Source organism: Lepidochelys olivacea (genome assembly GCF_965140295.1).
Source record: "Lepidochelys olivacea isolate rLepOli2 genome assembly, chromosome: 3".
NCBI classification, from domain to species: Eukaryota; Metazoa; Chordata; order Testudines; family Cheloniidae; genus Lepidochelys; species Lepidochelys olivacea.
Genome location: NC_140413.1, coordinates 83,083,571 through 83,100,610, shown reverse-complemented (window position 1 = coordinate 83,100,610; position 17,040 = coordinate 83,083,571). Strand labels below are relative to the sequence as shown.

Below are 17,040 nucleotides of genomic sequence, written 5' to 3'. Positions count from 1 at the left end.
GATTTTAAATAAATAAATTAATTAAATGGCAATTTTTTTTTCTTAGTTTAGCTGCTAAGCGAAAGGAAACAACACACAGGCCTCCTTTTCTGCGTGTAAAATGTGTGTGTTCTTTAAAAGGCAGTGGTTGGCTGGTTTTCCGGACATGATGTGGTTGAAGCTGTCATCGTAATGGAAATTCATTGCTGTAGCTATGGTAAATCGAGTTTTCTGCCTGTGCTGAATGCATTAGTCTAATGAGCTGTTTGCAGCTGGAGAGCTGAGCTGCTGGAGACTTACAGTGTGCTAACAGACAGGGAGAAGATGGCTTTTGCAATAGTCTGTGTGCATGTGCTGAAAGTCATATGCCCGTTAGGTCGAAATACCTGGTCTCTGTAAGACACTGATCAGTGTTTTAACATAAGCAATAGGTAAGGGGAATGCATGCTTCTTCTGTGCCTTGTTTTTGTTGTTGAGCCCTGTTTTAAGCAGCTGTCATTCTGTTGTATGCACTGCTGTATGATAACTTTAGCAATCCTAAATTGCACACTGTATGTATGTGATATATGCATACAGTGACCGTGCTGTACAATTACTATGTACACTGAACCACACCTTAACTTAGTCATGTACTAATATTGTGTTTTCAGGAACAGTTTAATAAAGAAAGGTGCAGGGTATCAGTGTATTCAGCAGGTTTTGTCTGTGTCTGCGTCTCTGCTAGTCCATGAGCGTAACTGCTTCTCTATTTAAACTGTTTCTTTGAATACATAGAGTGTCTTCATGCTTTTTTCAAATGTAAATCAAAGTGGTTTTCTTTCTTTTCCTTGCCAGGTGCATGTCTCTTCCATTTTTAAAAGCTCCTTACCTTGAAACGTGAATAGCGGGCAGCAGTATTTACAGCATGGATTTTGTTTTTTAATGTAGATCCTCGGGCAGTCAATCTAAAAAATGATCTTTTTAATTCCCCCAAATCATGTATTAAATTGGATTTAATCCTTAGGATCCTTAACTGACAATTGCCGGAGGCAGTGTTTTTTTGTGCTGGTTTTACCTTTAAGGACAAGAGGCATCTAACTTACAAAGGACGCAGAGGAGGGCACTTTAGTTTAGTTGATTTGTCTTTTCAGATGTTTTAAAGATAGGCTTGAATGTGAATTGGTACAACAGGCACAAATAATTTCTTGATTAAGTAGACACACATCACCTGGGTGGTGGGTGTGTGCAACTCCTGTTAGCCCTTCAAGTGTGTCCCTTAACTTCACACGCCATCACACCGTCCAGTCTACAAAGAGCGAATCTTTTACAGAGGGTGCAGTCCCACCGGCTCAGTGAGTAATTTAACAATTGACATAGCTGGAAGTTGTTTCTCTCTCCAGAGCTCAAATGAAAGAGGCTATGAATGCCATTTGCTTTGCTTGGGGTTTATCGAAACCTGCTAATTTGTTAGAACGAAATAGCGTTGGGATTTTCAGTATGGATGAGGCAAGTTCCAGGAATCCAAAGCCAGTGTAGAAAGCTGCAGAAGGAACATGTGCTAACTCGTCTGTTTGGGGGGGGGACACTTTAATTTTAATTCTGTATTTTATTTTAAGAATACTTTGGAGACATTTTGACCAAGTATAGACCATGGGTCTTTAAGGTGCATAACACAGAGAGTAATGAAAAATAGATTTAAAAAGGGGTTAGGTAGCAATATCTGGAAGATGCAGAATTGTTTGTGTCCACAGGACTGTACCCTAAAACTTACCTTTGTGTTCTGATAATACGTACAGCTTCTTCAGAAATGCTGTGCAGACACTTTTCAGTTCAGATTAAACATTTAGAGCCAGTCAACAGTTTGTGTAAATTGTCATAGCTCCATTGACTTCAAAAAACCTGTCTCCGTTTACACCAGCTGAGGATCTGCCTTTTAGTTCTGAATGCCCAGTTTTAGAGATCTTGTTTAGACTCAGGAGCTTCCAGTCCTATCTAGCCACAGGTGACTTTTTGAAACTAAGATCTCATATTGATTTTTCCTGTACAATAAAAGACAGAAACACAGTTATTTAGTCAATGCAAGCCACACTTTGTGCCAGAAAGAATTCCACTGCTGGGTGCTGTTTAACTTACGCTTCTGGGGAACAATAACAAAACCCCTCACTTCCTGGGCTCGATCAAAAACTCTTGAGACAAACCCATTGTTAAAGTCTGTGGTGATGCAGTCTTGTCCAAAGGGGGCTGCTGGATAGATTTGCTATTTTTTTCATAGACCTATTTGAAATGGTGTAACCAGAGCACTCTTAATACAATGGTGGACACTATGCAGAAAAGAATTAGTATAAATCGTTGATTTTTTAAGTTTGGCCACATCCTGAAATCCAACAGCAGCTGATAACGTATGAATGAATGAGGGACCAAATTGCCTATAAAGAAGACACTGCAGAGCAATATCTTTCTCAGGCATCCCCTGAGCTCTGTGCTTGCCACAAAATGTACTTGTTTCTACTAAAAATGGACAATGCAGGGTTATAGAGTTACGGTATATTTCAGATGTGTCATCCCTAGAACTTTAAGAATATTCAATTTAATTTTGCCATGTATTTTTTTCTTTCTATAACATAATGTAACGTACTATTAACCACCCCCCTCCCTGACTGATTCTAGTCCGTCTGAGGTGAAGTTAGAAAGTGGGGTGTTGAGTGGAGTGTGCCACGAACAACTTGTGTACACGGCATCTGAAAGCCCTGCTTACTGAAGCCACCCTGCAACTCAGCGTGAAGAGGCGGTTCCTTGGTTCGCAGCTCTGGGACAGCTGTGTACGGGGCAGCGGTCGGGGGCTACCCTCGCAAGAGACTGCAGCTTAGCTCTCAAAAGAGCATATTCACAACAAAATGAAACGAAGCGTCTTCAAAGCACAACGGCTCGCGACTCATTCTTTAATCAATGGCAAGATTTATTTTTTAACTTCATGTTCCGTAGTGGAGCCTTTGCTGCTGCAGTACAGCTTTGTTCTCCTCTGGGCTCACACCCTGACTCCGTGCCCCTGTCCCTTCGCTGCGCGTTTCAACTGGGAGGCAGCAGGAGGACCGATGAGAGGGCAAGAGTAGACTAGTGACAAGACTTCCAGCTGTCACAGTGTGTTGGTCTGTCACAGGCAATAATATCACAGTCTCGAGGCAGTGAAGAAAAGCAGGATGCCCCGATCTCATTCCGATCCTCCGTGCATCTGGGTCTTTTTGGAAACCTGAACCTGCAAACCTTTCCTTACCCCTGCCATCTCTTTGGGCTCAATGGTATCTTTAAGGACCTCCCCTGAAACAGCACTCTCACAGGCTGGCCTTTGGGCTCAGTGCTATTGTTCATATGTCTAAGGTACGCCTACACTGCGGTTAGACACCTACCGCTGGTCTGGGCCAGCTGACGCGGGCTCACAGGGCTGTTTCATTGTAGTGTAGCTGTTCTGGGTTGGGCTGGAGCCCAAGCTCTGGGACAACTCCCCCTCACAGGATCCTAGAGCCTGGGCTCCAGTTTGAGCCTGAACGTCTGCACCTCAATTAAACAGCCCCTTAGCCTGAGCCCCGCGAGCCTGAGCCAGCTGGCACGGGCCAGCCGCAGGTGTCTAACTGCAGTGTAGACATCTTCTAAGTCTCAATGTAGCATGGGGCCGCGGAAGGCAGAGGGCTCAAGACTCCAACAGTAGAAAGAGAGAGAAATGCCCGATTACTTTAAGTGATTATTTCTATTATTTGTGCTTGTCCTTGCACAGAAGGCCAATGTCCGCCCAGTAAGGGCTAAGCAGGAATTCTTCCCTGTTAAGGAAGGCCCTTACGCCACTCCAGCTAACTAACAGAGTTATTTTGTTGTTCTCTATACATACAAAACATGTACATGGCATGTACAAATCAGAGAGGGAGACACATTCTCTGCCCCAAACTACTGGCAACGGAGATAAACGAGGCAAATAAAAACAAGCCCTACAGACACAGGCCAGGTCAGGCAGGGGGCTGGCGAGGTGTGTCAGGAAACTGTTTGGTGAGAACGAGAAAGTTTGGAAGAACCGGGTTACAAGGCAAAATTTGAAGAAGCAAAATCCTTAGGCTCGGTGGGCCTGATCCAAAGCCCACTGAAGTCAGTGAAGGTCTTTCCACTGGTTTCCATTAGATTAAGTGCTGTCCATACTGGTATTTTCAGCAGTATCATATCTTCAGAGTGTAACATTGTAAAAGGGAGGTGTTAGTAAGAAGAAATAGAATTTTTCCCCTAGGGTCCTCTTCCGCCCCGCCCCAGCTGTATAGTGGGTGAAGGAAAGGGTTAGTACTAATCCCAATGTGAAGGAACTCTCAGATGGCTGGAAATCATCTTGCTGGCCATTAGAACTAGTTACCATATTTAGCAGGTGACTGCTACCATGGGTTTCACTGGACAGTGAAGGAACAATAATTAATAGTGTCTATTTGTACAATGGGAGACATGCCAATCTCACTTTGAATGAAAACGTATTTCTGGAATATATTATTTGTTTTAAGGTGTTGCCATATGAAGAATTGGCTTCCTGAAGAAGGGAAACAAAATTATCTTTCCTTTTTGCTATGTTCTTAAAAGCTCATTCACGACTGTGTCAGGGAGATTACACATTGTTCTATGCACACGTGCAAGAGAATTACAGTTGATGTGTGTTAAAGATGCTAATTAATTTGTTATTGACATATATATATTTAAATACAGTCTAAACTAGCCTCTTTGCACCAAGTTTTTCGACTGACAAGGGTGAAGGATTTGGCAGAAGAGGTGAGGGTGTGGTTAAATTTTCCTAACTAATCATTTAAATGCCTAATGTTGTGGGGGGTGGGGGGTTAATTGCCTTAAAACATCATGAAAACTAGAGGTTGTTGACTAAGATTGCGTGCTACCTGAAGGAAATAGTGTAAAATTGGACAGAACAAACACTGGATGGGTAGTTATGTTACATGGAAGGATGGATAATTCTTCTTGTACTGGATGGCTTGCTCTTGTTCTGAGTCCACCTTTCCGCACTCCCACTGATTTTCATCACACAGGATACTCTGAACTACAGTCCAAGCCTTTTGCTCTCCACATGTTTTCACTTGTTGTTCTTTTTGCTGGTGGGAAGGAAAAAGTTTCCTATTCAGCCATCCCTTTCCCGACCCCAACCTCTTTGTGATGCACCAGAGCATCCCAAAGCCCTATCTCTACTGAGGTACACTTTTCTTCTGAAAACCCTTCCTGCTCCTTTATGCATATGTCTGTCTGTGTAGCTCTCCGTCAAAAGGTAGCTGGCAAAAAGGAGCCATTAGCACTTTACCAAATGCATATCTGGATCATAATGAATATTAATTAGTAACTGGAAAATATATGGCAGGCATAAGAATTCCAGGTAACTAGGCAATCCCTTCTGAAAACTTCTTAATTGCAATTAGGTGGTCTTGACTGCAGTTTGTAAGGCTGGAACCCAACAGGAGCTGAAGGAAACTCTGAAAGAAGCCTGATATTCTTTATATTAGAGATTGTCTAAACATCAGAGGCCAGAGCCTCAGCTGTGCTGACGGTAAATTTGGCCCAGGTCAGGGGAGTTTGGACTAGGGAGGGGAAAGTGCCTCTAAGCCACTTTTCCATGCCCATGATCCTGGGTTGGTGTAACTTAAAGCATCTGAAATTAGGGCTGCTTGAAATGACATCAGCTGCCGTGGTTCTAGAGGGACTGCGATGCTGGCTGAGGATCAAATGGAGTAACATGTTTTTCACCTTGTCCCATTCCCACACAACCCTATGCGGAGGGTGTCGGAGCAGATTATTTCCCTCTCTCAGGGGAAATCCTCCCCTCACCTGCTTGGGCAACTTTTCAACCACTTCAAGGTGCTGGGGCAGAGCAACACTGCCAGGGCTGGGGCCAAGAACCTGGCCCTTGTCTCTCCAGCATTTTAAATGACCCATGGAACATTAGTCTGTCCGCTTAATGAATGATCTAGGGAGATCCACATTTTGGTTCTGATCCTGCAAACACATACACGCATCCTTACCTCTACTCACACAAGTACTCCCAGTGGTGTTTCATTGATTTCAGTGGGACTACTAACATGAATAAAATGAAGCCTACAGGGTCAGAACTTGAAATGATTTTAAATCCTAGTGTTGAATTTATCCTCTGCAGAGGTTATACACATATCCACATATGTACATTTACATACATTGTATGTGTGCTGGTCAACAGGCTCTTCTCAACCTGTTGCATCATGTGCACACTTTCTCGGCATATCCTTCTTGGTATTGATGCTATACTGAATGTTGAGCAGGTGTCTATGTAAAACAAGTATGTCTGAGCATGATCTACACAGATGGTTAAGGCAACTGTGACAGAAGTGTTGATTTCTTAAACACAAGGGGTTAATTTAAGATACACTGAGATGCAGCACAAGAAGTAGCATGTCACCTTAGTGTGACATAACACTAGTATGACCTCATTTGTGATCTCAAGCAAGACAAGTTGTTTGTAAAAATCAGCTACTTTCCTCTTTGAATTGCTCCTCAGGTGTGAAGTGTGTGTTTGGGGGGGTACTTTCTGCTGAGGGAAAGCCTGTAACTCTAAGTGATAGAGATGCTCTATTTGTGCATTGTGCGCACACATTTTCCTGGCACTTGCCTGATTCTCTGCGTTTTGGCCTGTACATCAGTGCACTGAGCAGAGCAGTGCAGAATGTAACCGGTGAGGGGAGGGCAGTGTACAATAAACTTCCCACTTTTTTCCACAATAGATATTTCTGTTCAACTCCCTCTGTTTTTAATAGATTAGCTTGTCATTAACATATTTATTTTCACAATTGCGCTGGGTAAGATGCCCAAAGGTGGTTTGATAATTAACTGAGAGCTGAACCTCTGCACCAGAGATGAAGGAAGGTCTTGGGCAAGCTCAGGCCGTAACCAGGGCTTTTAATTCTGCACATTAAGGTTTCATTCTAGCAATGCAATTTGTTAAGGAGGACATTCTCCTGATACTTCAGGTGTGGTGCAGTTGATAAAAGAGAGAGAAAAACACAGGCTTTGCCAGAGCACGTGACTGTTCCATCAGAATCCCACTTGCAGCAGTGGCTGGTACCTGATGCCACAGGGAGAGGCAAGTCTCTAACAATGCATCCCAGAGAGCATTCTACAGTGTTTCCAGATACCTCCAGGAAAGACTAGACTGATTGAACCTCCCCTGCAGAGATAGGTGAGGAAGAGCTCCCTTGTGCTGTGTAGCATATATTTCTTTTAGCTTTTGAAAAGTGGAGGTGTTTTAGCAAGACAGGTCCCTGGAGGGAAATGCCTCCCTGATATGTCCATTTAAAGGATCAGGTTGGCTTGGCAACAACAGTTTTCAAGAGGGGCTTTATGCTGCACTCCCACTCCACCCCCCCTTTCCCCCTTCATCCCACTCTATGTAAAGAGAGAGACAACTTCCCACAGTGAGGGGGAAATCCCTGGGGATATGAAGTCCTTGAAAGACCATCCCACCCCAAATAACCCCATTATATCATTCTTCAAACAGGGCAAGCAACTCCCCTAAGACATGTGAGATTCCAGGCCACAGACCCTGTGTAATTCCACAGTTGGATTTATTATTAATAGTTATTAATAGATGTCTGGAGGCTCCCACCAAGATTAGGGACCCATTTTGCTAGGCCATAGTTTGAATGAGGAACTCTCTCCAATAACTTACAGCATAAAGAGACAAGAAACCATGTGCTGTTGTTCCCATTTTATAGCTGGGGAGGGAGACAGATTGTGACTTGCCCAAGCTCCCTCAGGATGGCTGTAGCAGAGCTGGGAATGAAGCCAAGCTGGGAATGAAGCCAAGCTGTCCTTAGTGGTGCCTTAACCTCAAGACAGACCCCCCAGCCTCCTTGATATGAAATCTCCCTTTCCTCTCTGAAATTACCTCAGTAATTAGATATGGGATGTAATTCAATTGCAGTCTCACCAGAGTCTGTCACAACCTGAGTTTTGAGAGGCTAAGAGGATAGGGCAGAACATTGTAGAAATTTCTATATACACCAGCACTTTTCTGAAAGAGTTTTGGTTTGATTCATATACCTGTATAAACGTAAAGCTGGGCTAACCACTGAGAAATCCACATGTTCACAGGCAGCATCCATACCCACTTTTCCTGACCTACCTGTGCCACTGATGGAACCATTGAGTCTGTGTTCCACTCCCAGAAAGGCCACCTCCCAACCAACCTGCTAGTGTCCTCATAAGTACATTTTATCCACTCTGACTAATGTATTCATATTGCACCCAACGCCTTAGTAGCTAAGCATCTTTCAGGAGGGGAAGAAAGAAGCCAAAGGATGACAGAAATGTTATAAAGCAACTGGGGTTTTTTGGATGTTTTATATAAAATGGCTTCATTTATGAAATTTAAACATAAGTTTACAAATGCTGGTGCACTTAGGAGAGGCACTGGGAACATATGCGTAGAAATAAAAAAGATAGAAACAGGAGAGAGAGAGAGAAATCCTGGATGAGGGTTCCTCCAATTTCACCAGAAATAATACTTGGGCCTAATAATAAAGTGGATTTTTTTTTGTTTTTTGTTTTAAATGGGAAGCAGTGGTCAAAGGAGGGAAAGGGGCCTGAGACTGATAACTAGGGAGAAATTGCAGGGGCATGTAGCATGATGGAATTATAGTTTGGAGACTAAGCATATTTTCTTCTTTGCTGATGATCTCCATTTGTATCTGAGCAAATTAGGACTGAATTGTTGAATATTAAGTCTTCATTCCTGAGTATGCTGGACTGGGTTTCTGGTTTAGTTAAGCACCAAACAAAAAAAACATGTGTCGCCTGTAAAGTTCTTGGAGAACCGCCACTGAAAAAAGGCTTGAGCATGTGGAAAGTGTGATTATTTAGTTCTTCTCCTAGGCCCTCTCTCCCCTGTTTATACATGCAGACTGGGCTTGAACATCCCTGGAAGGAGTTCAGAGTCTCCCCACAAGTTTGAGAATTTAACAGGGATGAAAGCAGTGGGGTTCTAGAGAATGTAATAAATAATGAGATCCTTGTTATAGATTTCTTTGAACCATCCTACTGAATTCGGTAGCAGGGATATCATTCTCTTTTGAAATTCCTAGGGTGGGTTAAAAAACCCTGACCCTAAACCTGTGGAAAAGTTGTTATTTAGGACTTTTCCTAAAGAGAGAGAGACATAGCAAAGAGTAAACCAACGAACTAAGTACAAACGTAATGGGACATGTTGGTGTGAAAGGGAAATAAAGAACAGTTCAGTGCCCTTTGGAGGATACACCTCTGTGCAAGGCATCTTTCAGTCACACCTATTGCCTGAGTGACTTGAGGGGTTTAAGGAGATGGATTAATACACTGTCCACTACATTTGAAAAGTTTCCTTGGTGCAAAAATTGGTTTTCTTCTGCTATGCAGCACCATTGACTTTGTTCTGACACTCTCCCATTGGTACCCTGTCAAACAATCCCAGGAGAAAAATGTAAGAGTGAGTTAGTTTTTTTTATTGTCTTTTTCCTCCCTGACTCCAAAGGCCATTATTGAATACACTTGGCTTTTGGTGTCGGGAAACCAAAGGGTTAAAGAGGGGTGACCCATCTTTCCAAGGCAGGTCCGCTTCATTCATGCAAGTTGGGAAGCTGCCAAGTTACCAATGAGACCCTGAATGAGTAACCGGTTAAAATTACAGAGCATTAGTCTACTGCCCAGGGGGTGGGTGGGAGGGAGCCCAGTTTAACCAAGACAGAATGGCAATGCAAGAAACAAGGATTTGGAGGTGGGTGCCCAGCACACAAAAAATGAACTAAACAGAAGACAGAGCATCTGAGAGAAACTCTATTTATTATCATTATTTATGTACAGGCAGAGATTCTATGTCCTTTCCCCCACTGCAACAGAAAAAATATATTCATAACATTTATCTCCTGATTTCATCTGTCAGCCTCCATCTATTTCCCTATAAACGATGAATGAGAGATGTGCCTGGTAACTATCTCTTATGGCTCAGAAAATATTTGAATGTATTTGCATATTAAGTTAGCCACATTTACACTGCGCTTACTAAATGCAGCAACACGAAATCCTACACAAAGGGGGCTCGTCAGCCATTAACGTGTCCGGGATTTATGTGAATGGCTTCCCTTAGTAGTAATGGGAGTTACCTGCACAAATTGCCTGTGCTCCAAGAGGGGCTAGTGCATGTAAATACGTATCACTCGGTATGATTTATTTAAAAAAAACAGCACCCTGGCACACTAAGATATTGCCACGTTCCTGATATTTGCCTAGTTTTTCTCTTCCACGGTGGCGTGATGCCTGGTTATTGACTATGAGGCACTCTTCCCTTTTAGGGTCCAGTCCTGCAAACACTTACATGCATGTGCAGTCCCATTGATGTCAGTGGGGCCTACTTGCGGGAGTAAAAGGTTGCCAGGAGCAAGACCCTACTGAACCAAAGTCTCAATATGGTGTTAGGGCAGCAAGAGGGAGGGTGTTAATTCCAGCCTGCTTGTCTGCTGGCCAAACTTACACTGTTTCTACCTACTGTAAATTCCCCCTCCTTTTTCAGCTGGGTAAGGGATTCTTCACCTCTGGTCCTAAACTGGCATGTAGTCTTGCTGTGAACTGTTCAGCACCTGCCACTTTCCGCCCCTGGCATATCTGCATTTCGGTGTCCGTGCTGTGACTCTTTTGCTTATACAGGGCCTGATTCTCCTGTCATTTACTCTGATGTCAGTGAGGAGTAAATCCAGTGCATTCAATGGAGTACCATGGCTGTGTCACCCAGGAGAAAATTCTCAATGACCAATCTGTGGACCTGCGCCAGTCCCTGAGATCTCCTTGGCACAGTTTAGGAAGGCAGCAAGCCCGTCCCTGGTATCAAAACAGTTGAGAAACATGGCTCTAGCCTTTGTAAAAACAAGAGAACACCCCTATAATGAGCTATCCCTGAGAGGAGAACACAGGGCTGCCCTGTGACAATCCATTTCCCTCTGGCTGTTGCCAGACTCTTCCCTACGTTGCCCCACTTTCCATTAGTACCCTGTGTACTCTATTTATGCAGTGCTCTCTTTGAATACAGCCCTATTCAAAGCACTTCACAAGACAAGGCCCCTGCCCCTTGTCTGGCTCAGGTGAATAGTATACGTGATAACTGCTCAACGGCAAGAAGGCAGAGAGCCCATGGACCTTATTCCCTTTTATACTAATGCCTCTCTATGCTGGCTGAGTGGTATAAAGAGGCCTTAGTGTATAAGGCACCATGTCTCTGCAGAGCTTAGAAAGACTCCAGGCCTGACTACTATAAAGCACAGTGTAAATCCGACCCTTTTGCAAAAGCCTTCCCTAAATACCAAGAGAAAGAATTGAAAGGAAGGAAGTAAAGAAGAAAAAGCACCTGCAGCTGGGAGTAGCCAAGGGTGAGGGCCACAAAGGACAAACCAATGCAAGTCTGAATGGTCTTGGTGTCTGTTGGCCTCTTTAGAAAAACCTACACTAGGTAGATCACAATAGAAGATCATCATGAAAGGTGATTTTGGGGGAGGGTTATGGGGCCTGGGAAGTGGGAAGCGGGTCTAAGGGTAATAGCGGTGTGGTGAGAACTTGTGTGTGTCAGAGAACACACACTAAGCCAGGAGATACGTGGATCCCAGCCTATCCAGACAAGGAGGATTTGCTAAGTATATTCAAGTGCTTCAGCACATCTTTCCTGCAGATCACCTGGGTTTTCACTGCCTGCCGTCCCCTCTTGAGCGTCTCCTGCTTTTCCAATCACAATCAAAGCCATGGGTTTGGTTTCACAGAGCCTCAGTGCACCTCAGGTCCATGAATACTTTTCAGTACTGAAGCTGGGTGTGTGTTTCCTTTTAGAGAGGGCAGACAGGGAAGGCCTGTTCCCAAGTTTCCTGTTAGCCTACTACTTCGTGCTGTAGTGAAACAATGCATTGTATATGCAAATGATATTGATGGCCTGCAAGATTTGGCCAGGCCACAGGAAATCTTTTATGGTTCCTCCATGATGGAGTTGCTCCATTAATCATTTCATTCAGAGGTGTGCACAGATTTGCACCAGATTCTGTGCTGAAGGCTGCCCTTGTATTGGTTTTGGTTAGAACATGCCACTTGGGAGTGTGCTTCTTGTAGGGGAGCAGTTGTTGAGAGAGGATTCTCGTGCTTGCCAGAATTTGTCATGCTTTTGATCAGAGTGGTTTTTACTTGTCAGTCTTGTTTGTATCTTCCCCCTGGCTGAATTAATCCTGTGTCTTGTGGTGTTGGCAACATTTTCATTATTTGGGGTATTTTTGCTAGCTGCCAGGCATGTGTTTTATCCTCATGTTAGTGAAATACACTCTCTCACCAGGGATGCAGTGTCATTTAGTGCAGGGGTTCTCAAACTTTTGTAGTGGTGACCCCTTTCACACAGAAAGCCGCTCAGTGTGACCCCTCCTTATCAATTAAAAACATGTTTTTATATGTTTAACTCCATTATAAATGTTGGAGGCGACGCAGGGTTTGGGGTGGAGGCTGACAGCTCATGACCCCCCCATGTAATAGCCTCGCGACCCCCTGTTTGACAACCCCTGATTTAGTGGATGGAGCACTGGACTGGGACTCTGCAGACCTGGCTTCCATTCCCAGCTCTGTCACTGACCTGCTGGGTGACCTTAAGCTAGTCACTTCACTACTGTGCCTCATTTTCTCCTCCAACCCTCTGTCTGTCTTGTCTACTTTGAGGGTGAGCTCTTCAGGGCAAGGACTGACTTACTCCATGTTTGCACAGAGTCTAGCACAATGGGCCCTGATCTCAGTTAAGGCCCAAGGTGCTAACTGTTATAATGATTAGTTATTATAGTGAGTGGCTGGACACATTATGCTATGGCTGACACAGTCAGGTGCAGGTTTAGTTTAGGAGTTTGAAGGGGATTGTGCAGAGATTTTTACTCTTATGGCAAAAAGTTTGGGTTCCCTCCCCCCCGCCCCACAGCCCTTTGAATGGGTTAAGATTTGCACTTATATACATCACGGACCATGCTTATAGCTGCAATTCTGTGGCTTTTTTTTTTTTTTTTTGCATTACTTGTGTGTTTGTGGGGAGTCTAGATTTAATTTTGTGGTGATTAATTTGCCCAGACATTAGAGTGCAGGTTATTCCTTGTCTTACCTACACTCAGCCCAGCCCAGCCCAGCCCATTTAATTTGGAGACCACTTCCTTCTCTGTGGGGATATCCATCTGTTGTCTTGCTACTTCAAGCATCAGCTGGCAAGCAGTGCTCAGGCAGCAAGCAGCTTTCAACCTTCCTCCAAGCCAGCCTTAGAAAAGTGCTTCAACAACTCAGCAGAGCTGCCCCAGCCAGGGGAAGAAGGAAGACACAGAAGCCAAGATTTTTCAAACGAGGCTAAGAGAGTTAGGCACCCACTTCCCACTCAGTTGGATTTGAGTGCCTAAATCCCTTAAGCACCTTTGAAAACCACAGCCAGAGAGACACCTTCCGTACTGCAGAATGCAGGGCTGCTACTGAGCCAGTCCGTGTTGTTTTTCAAGAGAAATCCTGAACACTTTTCATTAGAGCTATGCAGTGAAAGCTGAAGCTGTGTGCAATCTGTCTGGCTTGAGGAGGGATTCTGATGAACCTCTAGCTCAGACCATCCAACTATTTGCTAAACTTTAATCTAAAATTGCCCTTTCTGCGTATCCCTGGGGCCTGGTCCCGCTCCCAGCGAGTTCCGTGGTGAAACTCCCATGGACATAGATGGAAACTGGGCCCAAGCTCATTGTTTGTTGTCACGGGTGTTTGAAATTGGTACCCACGCTGGCTGATCTATCTATCTTTGGTATCTGTATGGCTCGCATTATCTTAGCATCCGAGCACCCACAGTCATTAATGTATTTATCCTCCCAACACTGGTAGGAGGTAGGGAAATACTGTTATCCCTATTTTACAGAGACAGAGTCACCAAACCTGGGTGATTTGCCCAAGATCACCCAGGATATTCTGTTTTCCAGAAACCTGAGTTTCTCCAAGTCCCAGGCTCATGATCTAACCACCAGGCCACCCTTCTGCTCCATCCAGTGTCCCCTGCCACAATATAGTCATGTGTTTTTAAGAAGACTATGTCCTTCTAATAATACATAATATGATTACTAATCAAGGAAGACCAGTTTCGGTAGGGATCTATTAATAAAAGGCCTTATGACTAGAGAAACCCAACATAAGAAATACAGCTCCCAGGGAACAGAAAGCTAAACGGTGTGGCATACACGGTGTACCCTACACCCAGGTGTGTTGTCAGCAGCTGCTACACATTCCAGGATGTTATTTGTTGCCTGTCTTTTTTTTGGATCGAATTTGCCCACTGCAGAGTAAAAAACCCCAAGAGCATGCAAAGCTCCTTCTTTGTGGTACTTCCTGGGGCTCTAAGCAGCACTCTGTCACGAGCCTGCGCCAAACGCTGTTTTCTTGTGGGAATTACGGAGAGAGAGGAGAAATAATTTTTTTCAAATAGACTAGCTGAAGATAACTCCGTGTTAAACTGAAAATCAAGTCATTAGGCTAATGGGGTTGATCACAATGTTATTGTTTCGGTCTGTCTTAAGAACTCAGATGGCAATTAATTAGTGAAAGGACCACAAGTTGCTGAATTTCAGCACTCCGCGAAAGGAGCAGTTCCTGGCAATAGCAGGAGCAGCATTAGCAGCAATCTAGTCATTTTACAGTAACTGCAGTGGAAGATAATGGCAGTGCTTTTGTTAACCTAATTCACACGTCTATGAATCATATCACGGTAAGAACCCAGTGGGAACAGAGGCTTTTAAGGGGAGTTCTCGTCCCTTGTTAGGTCTGCACATGAGTGGCTGTGCTTTGTTTCACCCTGTGTTTTCCAAATAGCCATGGTGATCACTTTAAATCACTTTCTAATTCTAAAATGAGCTTATTACACGGAATTATGTTAATGAACACGGTGACATTGACATTATAATGGAGCACTCGCTGGCTGACACAGCAGTCTGTCGGTTCATGTAGGGAACCTTGAAATACTAGCACAAACCATGTGGAATAGCAACCCCATCATTTTTAGTGACGGCCTTGACCCGTCTTCTTTAACGGGAGATACTATGCAACAGTTATGCCTGGCCTGTTGCTTCTCTGCAGAGCTGGCCTCTTGCTCACCGTGTCTGGTGGGCTTGTGGTTTGCGTGCTGTGCCCTGCTTTTCTGCTCACCTCTGCAGATCTGACAGTGACGTCCACGACCTGGGTGTGTGTCTGCATGAAAAGACCAGGATTAAAGAGAGAATGTGGGGCAAGTGAGAGGAAACGAGTGTACAATTAATTTGAGATGGAGTATGTATCTTAATGTCCACGATTCACCCCTAATCCTGGTTTTAAACAAGTAGTGACAAAGATTGTGCAAAGAAATGGTCTGAGCAGTAGCCTGAGAGCCAGGAACTCCAGAGTCTCAATTCAGTATTAATTCTGATTCTCTCCAAGGCCTTGGGAAAGTCACTTATGCCTAAATTTTGAACACTCAACATAAGACATCTGAGGCCAGATTTTCAAACATGCTGATCACCCACATCTCCTGCTGAAACAAAATGAGCGCTGCTGATACCCAGGCCTTGTCGACACAAGAAAATTGTAACAATTTAAGTCCTTTTTGAAATTGACCTAGTTAAATCAGCCTTTGGACTGTGTATGGACACTCTCTTGTTTCAGCTTGAGCATTGATATCAATTTTAGCTTAATCTTGTTCCTTAATGATATAACAATTTGTCAGTGGAAAGATTCAAAATGAAAATGTTCATTTCAAATCAAATCAATTTTGAGGGGGAAGGAAGGGGTTTGTTCTTGCCCTTCCTTTCCCTTGTTTCCTTTTCTCTTCCCACTTTTTTTCACCAGAAAAGGAGGGGAGGGAAAGGAGCAAAAGGGAAGAAAAAACCTGAAGCCCCCAAATTTGGTTTTGTTTCAAATCATTTTTGTCAAAAAACCTGGAAAACATCCAAACAAACATTTTCATCTTGTTTAATTTTGTTTTTTGTTTTTCAGAAAAAAATTCCCATTTTTAACCTGCCCTAATGAAAGTTCTATCTAAATGCCAGTTATTACTATTACATGCAGTGTTTTAGTCGTATCGGTCCCAGGATATTAGAGAGACAAGGTGGGTGAGGTAATAGCTTTTATTGGACCGACTTCTGTTGGTGAGATATGGAAACGTTTCTGGAAAACATTTAAAATATTCATTTGATCATTTCTGACCTTCTGTATTGTAATTTGGTTTGAATACAAATTATGACCACATGTGCTCCTGACATTTATGGGAATTACATACAAAAAGGAAAGGAATGTCTCCCCATATAATTTACTAATCCATATAGATGCATTTCACTTACAGTTTAACCTGTTTTAAGCCTGTCAACAAAAATTGTTTGCATAAGAGAAATGGTTATTTAATAAGGCTTGGGCAGAGCTGCACTAGGATTGTATGGAATAACTTTTGGGGGTGGGGTATAGTCTGCCAGGATAGGAAATCACCCAAGGAAGGTGATCTCTTGTACAAGCTTCACTATATTCTCCATTCCCTCAATTCCCTATCTCTATGGGGGGGAAATAGTCTTGTAGTTAACGCTTTGCGCTGGGATGTGAGTTCAATTCCTGGCTCAGCCACAAACTTCCTCTGTGATGTTGGGCAAGTCACTTGAGCCAGGGCTACACAAAAGCTTTTTGCCAGCATAGCTGTGTCCATCAGGAGTGTGATGAGCCATGATCCCTAACCAACAGCTGGGCTGGTAAAAGACTCTCTGGTGTAGACACAGTGAAATCAGCAAAATTGTAGTTTTGTAGTGTAGACCTGGCCTCAGTTCCCGATATGATAAATCTTCCCTCCCTCACAAGGATGCTATGAGGATAACATTAATGTTTGTCAGCATTCAGATACTACCGTGACATAGATAAATAAGTAGCATTAACTGGTGTCCATGCATTTATCCCTCCCAAGATAGACGTAGGAGAAAATGGCACTGACCAAATGTGTATATTTATATATGATTTACATATTTATGTAAACAC

At 43.6% G+C, this 17,040-nt stretch overlaps 1 protein-coding gene across 1 annotated transcript in view; it reads left to right on the top strand.

Annotated features, from left to right (window-relative positions):
- Nucleotides 1–246: 246 nt before the first annotated feature.
- The window catches only part of SCML4 (Scm polycomb group protein like 4), a 108,664-nt gene continuing 91,870 nt past the window's right edge, over nt 247–17,040 (top strand). The window contains exon 1 of the mRNA XM_084624966.1: nt 247–410. The gene's annotated coding sequence lies outside the window, so the exon portion shown is untranslated. The remainder of the gene's footprint in view (nt 411–17,040) is intronic.